Source organism: Macrobrachium rosenbergii, chromosome 8 (genome assembly GCF_040412425.1).
Source record: "Macrobrachium rosenbergii isolate ZJJX-2024 chromosome 8, ASM4041242v1, whole genome shotgun sequence".
NCBI lineage: Eukaryota > Metazoa > Arthropoda > Malacostraca > Decapoda > Palaemonidae > Macrobrachium > Macrobrachium rosenbergii.
In genome coordinates, this window is record NC_089748.1 from 72556008 (window position 1) to 72572818 (window position 16811).

At 42.0% G+C, this 16811-nt stretch overlaps 1 protein-coding gene across 3 annotated transcripts in view; it reads right to left on the minus strand.

Annotated features, from left to right (window-relative positions):
• The window catches only part of Plap (phospholipase A2 activator protein), a 108356-nt gene extending 105902 nt beyond the window's left edge, over positions 1 to 2454 (minus strand). Inside the window, exon 1 of one of the 3 annotated variants that reach the window (XM_067108011.1) lies at positions 2147 to 2454. The gene's annotated coding sequence lies outside the window, so the exon portion shown is untranslated. Of the gene's footprint in view, positions 1 to 1960; positions 2119 to 2146 lie in introns of those variants that run through there. The other 2 variants (XM_067108012.1, XM_067108013.1) reach the window with 2 other exon arrangements.
• Positions 2455 to 16811: the final 14357 nt, after the last annotated feature.

The following is a 16811-nucleotide window of genomic DNA, read 5'->3' on the forward strand; positions in this document are numbered from 1 at the left end:
GTAGGAAGAAGCCAAAAAGATTTGGTGGTACCAAAGGTAGGGTAAATGCCCTAGCCCCCAAAAACAACAGCTCTATACTCAATTCATATTCTTCTCACTTTTTGTTTTCATCCATTACAAAAATATGCAAAATACCATACAAACAGAAAGACAAACAGCTTTAACTCCTAGTTAGGCAGAGCACACATCCACACTCAACCACAGGTAAGAAAAGTGCTGGCTTACAGCAGATTAAAGGGGGATTCCCACCTCTCCTCCACCTACCACCAATTAGCCTTACCACTTTGGGGAGAATTATGGGGTTGCTCTGCATTGGGTATTACCTTGGAAACAGGCTTTTCCTGTAGTATTTTGGTTGCTTATTAACAATTTACCATTATTTCTTGGTGGTCGACTGCAATTAACCTGTAATTAACATCAGAACTGATATGTTTTTGTATGCTGGCCATCCTAGAATGCTACTGCACATGCGCAGTGTTATAAGGGAGGTTTTGGTAAAAAGTGGAGTTTCCTTCACTGGGGGTTCAGGGGGCAGAGCCCCCAGACTAAGTAACACGGCCTGCTAGGTTAGGTTAGGCTAGAGTATATTAGGTTAGTACAGTATACAGTAAACCACCCATATTCGCAATCTCACAATTCGCAGACTCACCTATTTGTGGATTTTCCTGTGGAACATATATACATTATTTGCAGAAAATTCGCCCATTCCCAGTATTTTTCACTGAGAAATATTCACTAATTACTGTATTTTCATATTTTCATGACTTAATGCACATTTTGTGATAAAAGTATTAAAATACTCAGATATAAGCATTTTTTTTTTTTTTTAACTATCCAAATAGGCAGTTCTAAGTGTTTTTAGAGGGGTTTTAAGTATTCTCGGATTTTAGCTATTCGCAGGGGGATGTGGTGCACATCCCCCACGAATATGGGGGGTTTACTGTAGTTCCTTTTATAATAGGTTTCCTTGCCAATCCCTTCTTGAACGTATGGCCCCGTAAAGACTTGCACATGTGTAGAACCATTGCATAACAACAACATGGAAGTCAGCGTGGAGTTACCCTGTAGTTTTACCCCACTTTGTCATCAGGTTTCAACTGCTTCCTGCCTGTACTGAGGAACGTTCCTACATAAATAGTGATGGTTTACACTCATGAAATTGCTACACACATGGAACAATTGAAAATAATTTAGGTAAAACTTTACTTTAGCTGCGCAGCCTGATTCCCGCCAGTCACCGACTGGGACAGGTTATGGAATTTTTAGGGGGGTAAAGCCCCCCTCGGCCAGGTCAGGGCACATCGCCCTAACTTAGGTTAGGTAGGTAAGATCAGGTTAGGTCAGGACCTGGCATTACGACTGGCAGGCATCAGGCCGCGAAACTAGAGTTTTACTATAATTTACACTAAAAGATCATTAAGAGGCCTGAGCACCTACTTAATAAATAAGATATAAAACTGGTCTAGTGAAGAACTAAGGACCCAGTCCCTACACTAGGTAAGGTTTGGATGCATCCCTCTAACTGTTCACTGGTACATTTCCAAGCTTCACATATTTAAGAATGGCTGCCGCTGTTGATAGGCATAGCCTAACCTGTCTATCTTTCTGACTGATTACGTTTTGATTTAGCCTGTGCACTTCCTACCTCTCAGACTGGGGCTCTGCAGCCATTTTTGGTCTCCCAACACCAAAATCCCGGGTCTTCCATTTCGGTCCCCCAAAATCGTTGGATATGGGCATAGCCTAGCAGTAAACACAAAAACGAGTGGTTGTCCCAAAACTTAAGGCCCTAGGCTACTTAAAAAAGAACAAAACCCAATTGGAAAAAATATATGGCTCATGGGCTATGTTTGGCTACGAATTCAATTACAGCATTAACAAAGGGAGGTAGGCCTACACGAGTTCTCGACCTAACAGTTATACTGTTAATATTTACCGCAGTTCTTTATAACACACTTGCCTGAACATGGAACTGAACAGCTCAACGTTATTGTGTAAAAATATCAATCACCTGCGGATAATGACTTAGCCTGTTTTGCCTAAGCTAATCGAAATAATCTGGCCTATTTTCGGTGTACTGGTTATTCCAAGTCTAAATTAATTATATAGATAACAAACAGAGACCGCAGAGCCACCCACCGCTTACCTTTAACACATCAGTTTAAATAGTCTCCGTACTACACGAAGTTCATAAATGTCATTGTTTTGGGGCACGTTTTGATCGTCTGAACGGAAGCGGTCATAATTTACAAACGCGAATTACTATTTACACGACATTACGTAATCTCTTAACGAAATAGGTTTTGTATGCCAAACGTTTAAGATATAATTTGATTTGGAAACGGAATGAAATAAATCAATTGACAAAATAACGTCTCAGCGTTAACGTTTATTCACTCGCGAAATCAGGTAGCTGTTTTCGTTCATACGTGTTTTAGTATTGAACGAAAACGTATGTCTCAAAAACATCATCTCATTCTTTTCATTTTTCTACGTGGGATTGGTAAGTTTTGGCTTATAGCTAGGCTGGGTTTAAGGAAATTTTCCCGAAAGCGAAACGACTTTGAACTATGACTGTACTATAAAATGATGTATATACTTTTGGACTATTGCAATGTATCGACGTGAGAAAAGTCAAGTGGTGCTCTGAAAGTTTATAAAAACAGCAAATGGGTCTGTCCGATACTCTGATGATTTAGACTAGGTAACCATATGCCAGCTCGGGATCTGACACCTACATTATCCCATACTCTTTCGTAATACCACATTTCATTTTCCAGGATCCGTCCTCTCCCCCACCACAAAAATACTCGAAACCCCATCGGCGCCAATTTCCCAACATCTTGCATTCACCTTTTGTTAAGCTAAAAAAACTAGAGATATGGCCGTATGCATATTCACTACTAATGAGCATTAAATAGTAGAGCAGTTTCTTGCCTGTCGGACACTTTCTTCGTGTTTCTTAAAAATGGATAATTGGCACTTGTTTACAGGTGAACACAAAAACTGACTTTTTCACATTAACTATCGGATAACTATCGGCCCTCCTTCTTATTATATACCGAGAAGTCTTCTCGTCAAACTGTAGTACAGCAGTCCTTATTGAAAAAGATGTATTCGTGATTTGTGTCAAAGTGTTCTATGTTATCTTTACCGGGAGCATTTTTCAAAATACACAATATGAAATGTTTTAAAAATGCTCTTCCCCTTCTCTACAACAACAGTCCATCCGCAAAGAACTACAGTAGTTCGTAACTTTGTATGGCCAAAGAGGGCTTCCAAGTACCTTAAGTGAAATTTATCAGTGATAGAACTTATGCTAACGTACTTCCTCAAGTGTGCTTTCCTTTCAGCAAATTCCTCTTCCAGATGACTACTATGTCATGTAGGTGAAGAAGATAGTCATCTCTGTTGAGGAGCCACCTTGACTGACTTTACAGACAAATCTAGAAGCCACACACTTGACCAGACTTAATATGTATCCATTTTGGATTAATGATAATAGTTCTTTGGTTGTCGATCTGAATTTAAAATCTATGACAGTTAGCTCTCCCCTTGCTGACAGGTTTCCACATTAGTCTGGCAAAGGTGAAGATCTAGAGATCATTTGGTTGGAAATAGTTGCTCATGAGAGCTGTTGATATTTCATCTTGACATGTATTCGTCTAGTTTCTTGGAATGCAGCATGCTCATGTAGTCGAGGAGCCAGTCACCAAAATTGAGATTTGCCCTACACGGTGACCCCCTTATGAGTTTATGCATTTTTATGATAGAAGAGGAGTGTGCCCCACACCATAATCGGGACGGCTCTTGAAAATCTGACCTTTCGAACATCTCGAGATTGCCATAAATAGAGCCATATATATAAATCTATCTCAGAAGCACTGGGTACTCTGATTATCTACTATGCCATATGCTTGTTTGTTCAAGTAGCTACCTAATATTTTGGTAAGATAACCATGAGGCAATGTGCTTTGTGACAGTATATAGGAAAATAAAATAAACTGTTTTTATCATATGCAAAACAACTCCCCCGCCCAATTTACCGAAAAAGTTATGTTATCCCTCAAAGATTTAACTATAACTCACAAATTTTTCAAAATATTTGTCAAGGATTATATACAAATAAAGAAGTATTATTTCATATGAATAACTTTATTATTTGGTCAAAACTGAATGCTACCTCAAAATCCGTAATTTCCATCTTCACTAAACAAAATCAAGTAACACACCAATTATCGGTCAAGTCAACTGTGATATGATGTATAAAGTTATGCATGTGTATCGTGGCACATAATAACAAAAACAAATAAAAATTAGACGCTCATATATATATATATATATATATATATATATATATATATATATATATATATATATATATATATATATACTAGTTTGCAAGACAACAAATAATACATCAATTATTAAATATCTGTGGTTGGAGAAACTCTAAGCATCATCATCATCATCTATGTCCATCTGCTTACGTACACACATGCTAATGTCCCCACCACGTGAACAAGCTTATGATTACAAGGGCAGTTTTTCAAGCACATCTATTTGCAATTGCAGAATAGTGTGCTTTGCATTGATGATGGTAGTGAATCTTTTGTCATCACTACAGGATGTGCTGCACTACTCGGTAGCATTGTTAGAGACCCATCGCACCGATCGCGGTCTTTTTCGAGCACACGTGTGTGTTCGTCATCCATCGGAGGGACAAGACAAAAACAAGAGCATTCTAATCATGCACTCATAATGTTCGACCGACATGCAAGCATTCTAATCATGTACTCATAATGTTCCACCGAATCTTCTGTATCAAACTGTATGTGTGTTTCTGTTTGTGAAGACGCCAAACGTCTCGCCATTTCACATATATTATGCTACTGCATTGTATTCGTTAATCTGTCCCGAATCTCATGCAATCGGCCATATGTGGAATTTTCTGGCCTTTTCCATTGATATATGTTTTATCACTGTGCGTTTATTATGTCTCTCACAATTGTCATCTGTTTGTCTGCCGACAAACACAGATGTCCGAAACATTACCTCAGTTTTTCCCTCTCTGTGTGTAGATGCTACTTTGTGGCTCGTGCCAGCCAATAACAACTTCGAAGATTCTGTACATTCATTCAGTAAGGAACCACCAATAAACCAGTCAACACCCAGCCAGTATGTCACTTAATCTCGTCCTTACACTGGTGACCTTGGAGTGACCCGAAGGAGCTGATGGTAGACGTCCGACCCAAGATGACGACCCACGCACCAACGAACCCTTCACTGCCTCCCTGCTTCCTGCTGTTCCCAAGACTTCAATAGATGTCTGACCCTCCGAGATGACCTACCCCACCACTGGAGCCCTGGACGCCTCCTCCAGGAAGCCTGACACCTCCCCCAAACTCGTACCGGACGAGCTGATCAACGAAGGACCAGCCGACATCATCCTTCTGCCTGCTGCTGTCCCCCTCGAGCTGGCTACCAAAGGATCAGCCACCGTCATCCTTCACCCTACTGCCATCCCCCTCGAGCTGGCTACCAAAGGATCATCCAACATCATCCTTCAACCCGCTACCATCCTCCTCGAGTTCCTGCCGGCCGGTACCACCCTTCAGCCTCCTACCCACCCCAAGCCCAAGCCCTTCGCGCCCATTCCAATTGTCAGTAAGATGATTTCCGCATCGACGCCTTGCTTGGGGGGGGAGTATTGTAAGAGACCCATCGCACCGATCGTGGTCTCTTTCGAGTGCATGTGTGTGTTCGTCATCCATCAGAGGGGACAAGACAAAAACAAGAGCATCCCGTTTTCTCTCTCTCTCAAGGAACACAACTACAGCCATGTAACTGTGAGGATGGCTACCATACAATATTTGCTGTTTCTCCCTAACCATTGTTGTCTTGATTTATGTACAATCACCACTACTTGCATTGCCATGCAAGCATTCTAATCATGTACTCATAATGTTCAACCGACATGCAAGCATTCTAATCATGTACTCAAAATGTTCCACCGAATCTTCTGTATCAAACTGTATGTGTGTTTCTGTTTGTGAAGACGCCAAACGTCCCGCCATTTCACATATATTATGCTACTGCATTGTATTCATTAATCTGTCTCGAATCTCATGCAATTGGCCATATGTAGAATTTCCTGGCCTTTCCATTGATATATGTTTTATCACTGTACGTTTATTATGTCTCGCACAATCGCCATCTGTTTGTCTGCCGACAAACACAGATGTCCGAAACATTACCTCAGTTTTTCCCTCTCTGTGTGTAGATGCGACTTTGTGGCTCAATAGCCAGCCAATAACAACTTCTGAAGATTCTGTACATTCATTCAGTAAGGAACCACCAATAAACCAGTCAACACCCAGCCAGTATTTCACTAATCTCGTCCCTTACACTGGTGACCTTGGGTGACCCAAAGGAGCCGATGGTAGACATCCGAACCAAGATGACGACACACGCCAACGAACCCCTTCGCCACCTCCTGCTTCCCCGTCTTCAATAGATGTCTGACCCTCGAGATGACCCAATCCACCACCGGAGCCCTGGACGCCTCCTCCAGGAAGCCTGACGCCCTTGCCCCAAACTCGTGCGGACGAGCTGATCAACGAAGGACCAGCCAACGTCATCCTTCAGCCTGCTGCTGTCCCCCCATCGAGCTGGCTACCGAAGGATCAGTTGCCGATATCCTTCAGCCTACTGCCATCCCCTCGAGCTGGCTACCAAAGGATCATCCAACGTCATCCTTCAACCCGCTACCATCCTCCTCGAGTTCCTGCAGGCTGGCACCACCCTTCAGCCTCCTACCAGCCCCAAGCCCAAGCCCTTGCACCCATTCCAATTGTCAGCAAGACAATTTCGCATCACGCCTTGCTTGTGGGGGAGTATTGTAAGAGACCCACCACACTGATCGTGGTCTTTTTCGAGCACATGTGTGTTCGTCATCCATCAGAGGGGACAAGACAAAAACAAGAGCATCCCGTTTTCTCTCTCAAGGGCAAATAGTCAACTTCTACCATACAATATTTGGCGTCTGTTTCTCCTAACCATTGTTGTCTTGATTTATGTACAATCACCACTACTTGCATTGCCATGCAAGCATTCTAATCATGTACTCAAAATGTTTCACCGAATCTTCTGTATCAAACTGTATGTGTGTTTCTGTTTGTGAAGATGCCAAACGTCTAGCCATTTCACATATATTATGCTACTGCATTGTATTCATTAATCTGTCTCGAATCTCATGCAATCGGCCATATGTAGAATTTCCTGGCCTTTCCATTGATATATGTTTTATCACTGCGCGTTTATTATGTCTCGCACAATCGCCATCTGTTTGTCTGCCGACAAACACAGATGTCCGAAACATTACCTCAGTTTTTCCCTCTCTGTGTGTAGATGCTACTTTGTGGCTCGTGCCAGCCAATAACAACTTCGAAGATTCTGTACATTCATTCAGTAAGGAACCACCAATAAACCAGTCAACACCCAGCCAGTATTTCACTTAATCTTGTCCTTACACTGGTGACCTTGGAGTGACCCAAAGGAGCCGATGGTAGACATCCGACCCAAGATGACGACACACGCCAACGAACCCTTCGCCACCTCCCTGCTTCCCGAGTCTTCAATAGATGTCTGACCCTCCGAGATGACCCAATCCACCACCGGAGCCCTGGACGCCTCCTCCAGGAAGCCTGACGCCGCCCCCAAACTCGTAACGGATGAGCTGATCAACGAAGGACCAGCCAACGTCATCCTTCAGCCTACTGCTGTCCCCCTCGAGCTGGCTACCGAAGGATCAGTTGCCATCATCCTTCAGCCTACTGCCATCCCCCTCGAGCTGGCTACCAAAGGATCATCCAACGTCATCCTTCAACCAGCTACCATCCTCCTCGAGTTCCTGCAGGCCGGCACCACCCTTCAGCCTCCTACCAGCCCCAAGCCCAAGCCCTTCGCGCCCATTCCAATCGTCAGCAAGACAATTTCCGCATCAACGCCTTGCTTGGGGGGGAGTATTGTAAGAGACCCACCACACCGATCGTGGTCTTTTTCGAGCACATGTGTGTGTTCGTCATCCATCAGAGGGGACAAGACAAAAACAAGAGCATCCCGTTTTCTCTCTCTCAAGGAACGCAACTTCTACCATACAATATTTGCGTCTGTTTCTCCCTAACCATTGTTGTCTTGATTTATGTACAGTCACCACTACTTGCATTGCCATGCAAGCATTCTAATCATGTACTCAAAATGTTCCACCGAATCTTCTGTATCAAACTGTATGTGTGTTTCTGTTTGTGAAGACGCCAAACGTCTCGCCATTTCACATATATTATGCTACTGCATTGTATTCATTAATCTGTCTCGAATCTCATGCAATTGGCCATATGTAGAATTTCCTGGCCTTTCCATTGATATATGTTTTATCACTGTACGTTTATTATGTCTTGCACAATCGCCATCTGTTTGTCTGCCGACAAACACAGATGTCCGAAACATTACCTCAGTTTTTCCCTCTCTGTGTGTAGATGCGACTTTGTGGCTCGTGCCAGCCAATAACGACTTCGAAGATTCTGTACATTTATTCAGTAAGGAACCACCAATAAACCAGTCAACACCCAGCCAGTATTTCACTCAATCTTGTCCTTACAGCATCATCTAGCCAAATTCGAGTTTTGATGGAAGAGATGGGTGAGTCTGCATGGCTTTTACCCAAAAACATGTTTGGAAGGTGGTCCTTAAAACATGTTGGCAAAAGGCATCTGCAGGTGGTAATAATTTTATGTCCTTCCTAGCATATAGGTGATGTCTAAGTGCATTGAGATTGCTAAATTCCTGTGGATGGTAGGCAGCAACAGTGGCTGACTTTATCACTGTAATTATTTGGTCAGTTAAAGAAGTACTGATGTTATCGTTTCCAACTGGGAGCAGATTCTTGCTAGATCAGGTTTATGAATATATGTCGCAGTGTAGAAAGTTTTGCTTTTACCACTAAAGAAGCTATTTATCACATCCACTTAGGGCATGTACTAAGGGAAGCATCTTTGCCTCATCAGCATCTATGACCTCAATGATCTGATGAATAGGGATGAAATAGTCTTTTATTTGCATGTATAGCTCCTTCAAGCCTCTTGCTGCTAAGTAATCATATACATATACACTTATCACCTCAATGTCTGTGTCAGATGCCTTAATTACAACTCCTGAACATCCCACATGGATACAGGTTGCTATAGACATGAATAAACGGGTGTCAGCTTCTTGTGTGGATGATACCAACTTCACGATATCATTATCCTTGTCCTTTTCTTTAAGACTTGTATTTCTTGTTTCTCACTATTCTAACCTCTTGCCTATTTTCAAACCCGCCAGTCAAGACTACAGTTACACTGTCTGGAATGATATGGGCCAGATTTGACCACTGTTCATACAAAAATTGTAACAAATGAGCTTTACTTATGTTACTTGCGAGAATGCTATCCCAATTTCTTATGACATGCTACTACCGATACTATACTCAATTTGTGAATTTCCTCGTCTATCCCAACATCCACTGGCATCTTTCAAACTGATTCCACTTTCTATGTTCCCATCATACCTATTTGCTACCATGTGTATTTCACTATAACTTGTTCCTCTCACAACAGCACTAAGGATACGGCAGACATATGTATCTCCTAACTCATTGCTGAATGGCTTATATGAGCGTACCAGTGCCATAGCATCCACCACAGTGCCAGAAATGCTCTTCCATTCTGCTATATCTGGAGGCCACTCAGTCAGACTGCACTTTTTTTTTTAACATTCCTAAAAGTGACGATTTATTCCCTGTTCTTAGTACAATCCTACCACATGATGAGTTCATAGAGGTAATAGACGGAGGGTAGTTTTGCGATTCATGGTTCAAAACTTCCTTCAGTTCCACAGAGTGACCATCTCTTTCTAGTTCCATCGCCATTAGTTTTAAGTACACTGTCTCATTTACAAGTTCATTTACTTTCCTCTTTTGTGTTTTTGGCTTTTTGCACGGTGTTATAGGTTTGAATGTGTGAAGATCAAGTTTCTTAACTTTACCAGTACTCATAAACTCAGCTAATGCTTTTTTCCCCATGTTTTTTAACTCAAGTAAATAATCACTGATTTGTTCTGTTGCCACACTGCCATCAGCTATGGAGACAAGATGCTTTTTGCCATATACAAATGGGTTAATAATCTGGCCACTCTCAATGGCTGATATAATGTGATCACGTGAGTTACATTGTCTTTACTTTGTTACACTGCTGCCTTCATAATGAAACTCATCTTGGGTATGCATATGTGCCATCACCCTAATTGAAGTTGATACTGCAGCTGAAAATGATAGAGTCTTATACCACCTGGTTTGTCCATTCTTGTTCATTGTTATTCCTGTAGCGGTAAAGGAAAAAATTAGATAGGAAAGCATAAAGAGAATAGAGAGAGAGACAGAGACAGAGAGAGGAAGAGAGGAGAGAGAGAGAGAGAGAGAGAGAGAGAGAGAGAACAACAATTAAGCCTTGGTTGTTATGTATTGCAAGACTAGAAGTGCTGAGTAAATAAACCCAGAGTTTTGTTGTGGGGAGGGGGCAAAGACGGTTTGGCCAGCGAAGTGAGCCTAATCAGTTTAGTTTTTTTTCTTTTGAGCTATTTTATGTTTTTGAAGCCACATGAGCAAGGTATTTCAGCAAAAATTATATACTCCCACTACTATATGTTTCATCTCATCATCACTGGTAGCTAGTAGACAGACAAAGATCAAGAAACATAATATTTCAGAGAAATTTTATATATTTATGATTGCACATTTAAAAAGAAAACATGCTGTTACTTCTTGGGGCTTGGGGGTGAGGGGGCCAAGTTTAGGGTTTGGGGGAGGCAACTTGGGTCTTGGGGGGCAAGTTGAGTCTTGAGGGGGCAGTTGACCCCCCAGCCTCCCCCCAAATGACGCCCCTGCGTAAACCGTGAGAAACCGTCTTGCACAAACTCAAAACAGTGAGCAAGTATGTCATGCCCAGGGCCATAAAACCGATCGTAAAATCTGGAAACTGTGGCTTCACGATTTAGCTGACTCAGGATCACTCAGCACCTTGTCAGAAGCTAACATTCCAGCCATATCTATAACCCCACCTTCAATAGGGGGCATTTTCATGGAAATTCCATGGAATTGGGGCTGGACAAAGTGATGTAATTCAACACCTCTCCAATCAAACATTCTAGGGAGGAGTCTTTTACACCTCCTCCTAAGATCATTTCCAATCAAATCCTCTAAGGAGAGATTTTAACAACACCTGTAAAGTCACCACCCGCGCCAGGGATAGTGTTTCGCGGCGCCATTAATTAAGTCTCCGCTGAGCTTGTTTTCTTTGGTGACTTCCCGTTTTCTTCAAGCTAAATTAGTCACGCCTAAAACGTTTTAGGTCACGATTTTAATCATTTTTACTTTATGGTATTTATACAATGTCACACATTGTATATCACATGTTTCTTCATTCACAGGCATCAAGACTGTATCTATATTGTGTCTCTGTATGTTTCGTATTGTAATTCGTACTCGTTCACTGCATATTATTGTTTATTGTTTCGACCTCAGGTCACATTGTCTCTCACTGCCCGGCGTCAGTCGAAGCCGCAATATAAGCCGCCTGGATCTGTAATAAATCAGCAGTAACCTTACCTGCTCGTTTCTTTGACACCACAGTGGTGACCCCGGAGTATTCCGGAGCCATTAGCGGACTCACACGGCGACTCAGTCTTGGAGTATTTGTAAAGTCACCAATTCGGCGCCAGGATAGTGTTTCGGCGGCCATTAATTAAGTCTCCGCTGAGCTTGTTTTCTTTGGTGACTTCCCGTTTTCTTCAAAGCCAAATTAGTCACGCCTAAAACGTAAGGTCACGCATTTTAATCATTTTTACTTTATGGTATTTATACGAATGTCACACATTGTGTATCACATGTTTCTTCATTCACAGGCATCAAGACTGTATCTATATTGTGTCTCTGTATGTTTCAGTACTTCGTTCGTTCACTGCATATTATTGTTTATTGTTTCGGCCTCAGGTCACAGTCAATTCCATTGTCTCTCACGGCCCGGCGTCAGTCGGCCGCAATATAACCGCCTGGATCTGTAATAAATCAGCAGTAACCTTTACCTGCTCGTTTCTTTGACACCTTACACACCCACCACCGTCCTTCCCAATCAACTGTTCGAGGGGAGGCCTTACAGATAAAATCTTCCAATGGGGAACTGAAAGGGGAGGAGTTGCAGATAACAAGAAAACCTACCAGAAGGGAAGACATAACTTCCCCTTGTTTTCGTGTTCCCAAACAGACTTAACTGAACTGTCTAGCAAGAGTGATTTCAAGATAGTAACTGTAACCGTAAATTGTACTTAAGTTTGTAGTTAACTTTCATCATTAAAGTAAAGAAAACTACCAGTTCGTCTCCATTGCGCCTTTCTGAGAGATATAATTATCTTAATATGATTCCTTTCAAAATAACAGACTCGTAAGCAGCTGACGACGGAAGAGACACTGTGGACGACTGTTTCAGTAACTTAGAAGAAATATGCAGGTAAGAAGGGAAATAATATGTCGGGCACGGCAATTCCCTTTAATCCTACTTGACCAGACTTACCTTTTGCATTATATTTCTGTGAACATTCCAGTGCCATATCTGTCCAGATTGCATTAAATTCTCCAGAAGATCGCTTCACAGTAAAGTATCCATGTTCAAATGCCTCATAAATTTCAGGAGCCTCAGTCTGAAGATTGCCCATTTCATGTAGATAACACATTACTGCTTTAATGTATTTGGTATGATCAGCAGCTGCTATATACTCAGCCATTTCTGCAGTTGCTGATAAGTGTTCCTGACATTCACCACTCCTCTGCGTATGAATGTATGACAGTAGGATTTCTATCATATGTAAGTAGTTAGACCAAAACTGGTAGGTCTTGCTGTACTTTTTACAAGATTCAAATTGGTCTATAAAAATTTGAAAATGTGGTAGAAGTTTTTGAAGTTTGTGCACTGTTTGCATTATGAGAGTACCCTCTTTTAGTTCCCTGCCCCGTGGGGACATTAATTCAGACATTTCTGCCATTACATCCATACTGATTCCTTCTTCAATCACTCAATGTTCAAATGCATCAAACCTAAGGGCTTCCAGCGCCTCATAGACAAGCATGTGGGCGTTAATTGTTTGATAGTAATCTTTACCATAGAGGACTTTCTGCTGTGCCATCTTTCAGTACATTTCTGAAGACAAACAGTTCTTGCCATCTTTCAGTACACTGCTGAAGACAACAGTTCTTTCAAACCTGAACCATACATAAGCTTTCCAATTGCTCTAGATAGTTTGTTAAAAAATGGAAGCATCCTAGCCTAAGAATCAGGTTTTCATATTCATCTGTGCATTTTTGCGGAGTGTGTAAATAATTTCATAAATTGATTCATCTTGGGTAATAACAATATGTGTCATCCCCAACTTTTTGCTGGTTTTCATGCATATTTTCACTGCTTCTGCTACAACTGTTGGGTTAATTGGTGAATTGGGTATGAAGGGGCAGTACCCAATGCTGTAACTGGAATGTGTTTATGATTCAGCATAGCATAAAACACTTTCCATCCAGGGCAATCAACTTCTACCTCAAGAAGTTTACTAGGACGAAGTCGGACTAACTTCCAGCAGAGATTAATACTTGGGGTATCTGATTGTGAGCCCGGCAAGAATTCAAGTATCATGCTGTTGGCCTTTTCTGGGAACAGCTTACGCTTCAACTTCTTTGCAGAATGGACTGTGTTTATTGACATTATAGAAGTGTCATAATACTCTCTATGTTTGGTACACTTGTGTCATATCCACAGGTACCTTGCCAAATACATAGCCTTCCAGCAACCCTGGCTGGTGCATAACCATGCTTGTCATATGCATACTAGAGCCATCAAGTGTACTTTCAGAGAAATCTAAATTATCAATTGCAAAGTGAGTGAATTTACCTGAAACTATATTTGCAGGAATAAATATATTTTCATAATTTGTTTGTTCATCAACTTCAGCTTCTACAGTTGCTAAGACCCTTTGGAGCTCACTGTAACTAATACACAGTTCTAACCGACAAAGCATAGTTATGAAATTTTTGCTCTTAGTTTTATGATACACATATACAGCTATAATATAAACCAACATACTTGGGTTGTAAGGGACCGCATGGTGGTCCTATGGGCACACGTGCGTGTGAGTCAGCCATCGGACAAAACAAGACAACAAAGCATCCCGCTCTCTCTCTCTCCCTCCCTTGCGTCAACGGCGATCGCTCGAAGGAACGCAACTTCTACCCAAGGCCAATACAGTAAAAATACATTAAAACAATGCAGTATTGGTCAAGCATTAGTTAGCGTCACCCGTCCACGATCATCTGTACCACACATACTTTTTAGGCTGGGTGTAGATGTTGACCATGTCATTGGATCTAGGTGGTTTATTGATCAGCTTAACAAATTAGGTTGTTGTGTGAACATGGATGAAGTAACCAGGTATAAACAATCTGCTATGGAAAATGACAGCTATGGCAAAGAAGTCTGCAAATTAGCTAAATCGTTTACCCAGTGGTCAGCTGACAACGTCGATCACAACGTCAGAACCTTGGATGGAAAAGGCTCCCTACATGGCATGGGCATAATATTATCGACCACTATAATAGTAAGCTTGGTTCTTCATATCCAACAAGTCACTCTCCAATCAAACGCAACAAATGAAAGAAGGTAGAAGATGTGATTAAACACAAAGGCATTCCAATCATAAACTATTCGCCATCATCAACAACTGGACTGTCGAAACTGATCTTCAAGGAAGGGTGTACACTGGATCTTATGCAAGACATTCATTCTCCCGTCCAACTAGATTTACTCTGGAGCAGTGCTACATTCTTGAAAGATAAGGGAATTCGTCCAAACTGGTCTGGCTATATGACTGAAGTCTGTGGAGGAAAATATCCTGGAAAACCTTCGGTGTCCCTTCCACCAATAAATGATCTAAACCCTTCAGATCTCGCATGCATGTACTCAACATTATTATTCATCATAGACCAACCCAAATGTCTGAAAGTTCAAACACCCGTGGTAACTTTTGATCAGCTACTTTGGTTAAAAGCAATGGGGTAGTGCAAGCAAAATCACTGAATGTGGTTCTGATCTTGGGTGGTTTTCATCTCGTGATGAGTTTCCTTGGAAGTATTGATCACGTTATGAAAGGGTCTGGTATCAACATGTGTGCACCTACAACCTGAAACTTTACCTCCAACTGACAATGTATTGAAGTTCCATGCATATCGAGTCCACCTTCAAGTTGCACAATGGAAAACTCTCAGTCCTAACTGCCTTAACCCTCTGGATTGGGGGTGGTCTGTAAAGAATGGAATTTATGACACCTGTGATGACAAATCTTGAGCCTACCCCAGAGAGAATCTTGCGACTTATTAGATGCAAATGCAAAATTTCAAACAAAAATGTTGTGTTCTGGAAATATCTGTTCTTGTGTTTGTAGTGGCTTGAAATGCGTATCAGCATGTGGTGGCTGTCAAGGTGAATCATGTTACAACAGCTCTGTCACACCTGAGCTCCCAATAGATGATGACTATAATGAAACAGACAGAGATTTGTTTGACTTATTTGTGTATGATTTTAATCTACATTTTATTCACGTGTTTGCTCAATAAGATGATACTCACTATGTATACAGTAACCATACCAATACTACTCAGCTTTCTTTAAACCCAGGGTCAACTGTAAATATTATGACAAGTACATACTAACTGAAAATTTCTTGTAAAATAAGGCCATAAAGATTTTCTTAACAAATAAAAAGGAATTTGTTGAACCAGAGTAGCTACGTGTCAATAATGGTGAAAAATATCCTCACAAATTGAGTGAAAATCTGCTAAATACCATACTTCACGTTTGCACTTGTTATTTTTTTACACCAAAAGCTATGAAGTGAGGCTTTTGGTGAGTTAATCTACAGGAAATTGTGGATCTAATGGTACCAAATATGGCTTTTTGCTAATTACTTCCGGGTTTGACCCATTCTTGGGCCTTCCAGTTTTTGTCGGTGCAATGTGCCATTAGAGCTGCCTTCAGTGAGCAGTGTGCCCTCTCTACCATGCCGTTTGCTGCGGGGTTGTAGGCCATCATGCTGTGAAGTGTCGTACCCATCAGGTGTGCCAGGAAGACCCAGAGTTCTGACAGGAATGCTGAGCCCCTATATGTAGTAATGCTGTCTGGAACCCTGAAGCGGCTGATCCATCTGGAGAGGAGGGCTTCTGCGCAGGATGCTGTTGACGCCTCCTCCATAGGTGTCACCTCTGGCCAGCAAGTGGAGCAATCTATGACCGTCAGGAAGTACCTGGCGCCCCCATACAGTGGTAGAGGCCCAACGATGTCTATGTGGGTGTGGTCGAAGTGCCGACAAGGTTGGGGTGAAATCACCAATTCCTGATTCTGTGTATCTTGTGATCTTGCTGGTTTGGCACGGGATGCAGCTCCTCGCCCACTGGTGGGCATCCTTCCTGATGCCGTGCCACATGAACTTTTCTGTCATCAGGCATGCCATTGTACTCCCTGATGGATGGGAGAGGCCGTGAATGATGTTGAATGTCTTCCTCCTCGAGGCAGGGACCAGGGGACGGGGGGAGCCGGTGCTTGTGTCGCAGAGAAGCATTGCGCTCAAACCTCCCAAGGGCATGTCCTCCCACTTGAGTGCCGTCAGTGCCGTCCTGTAGGCTG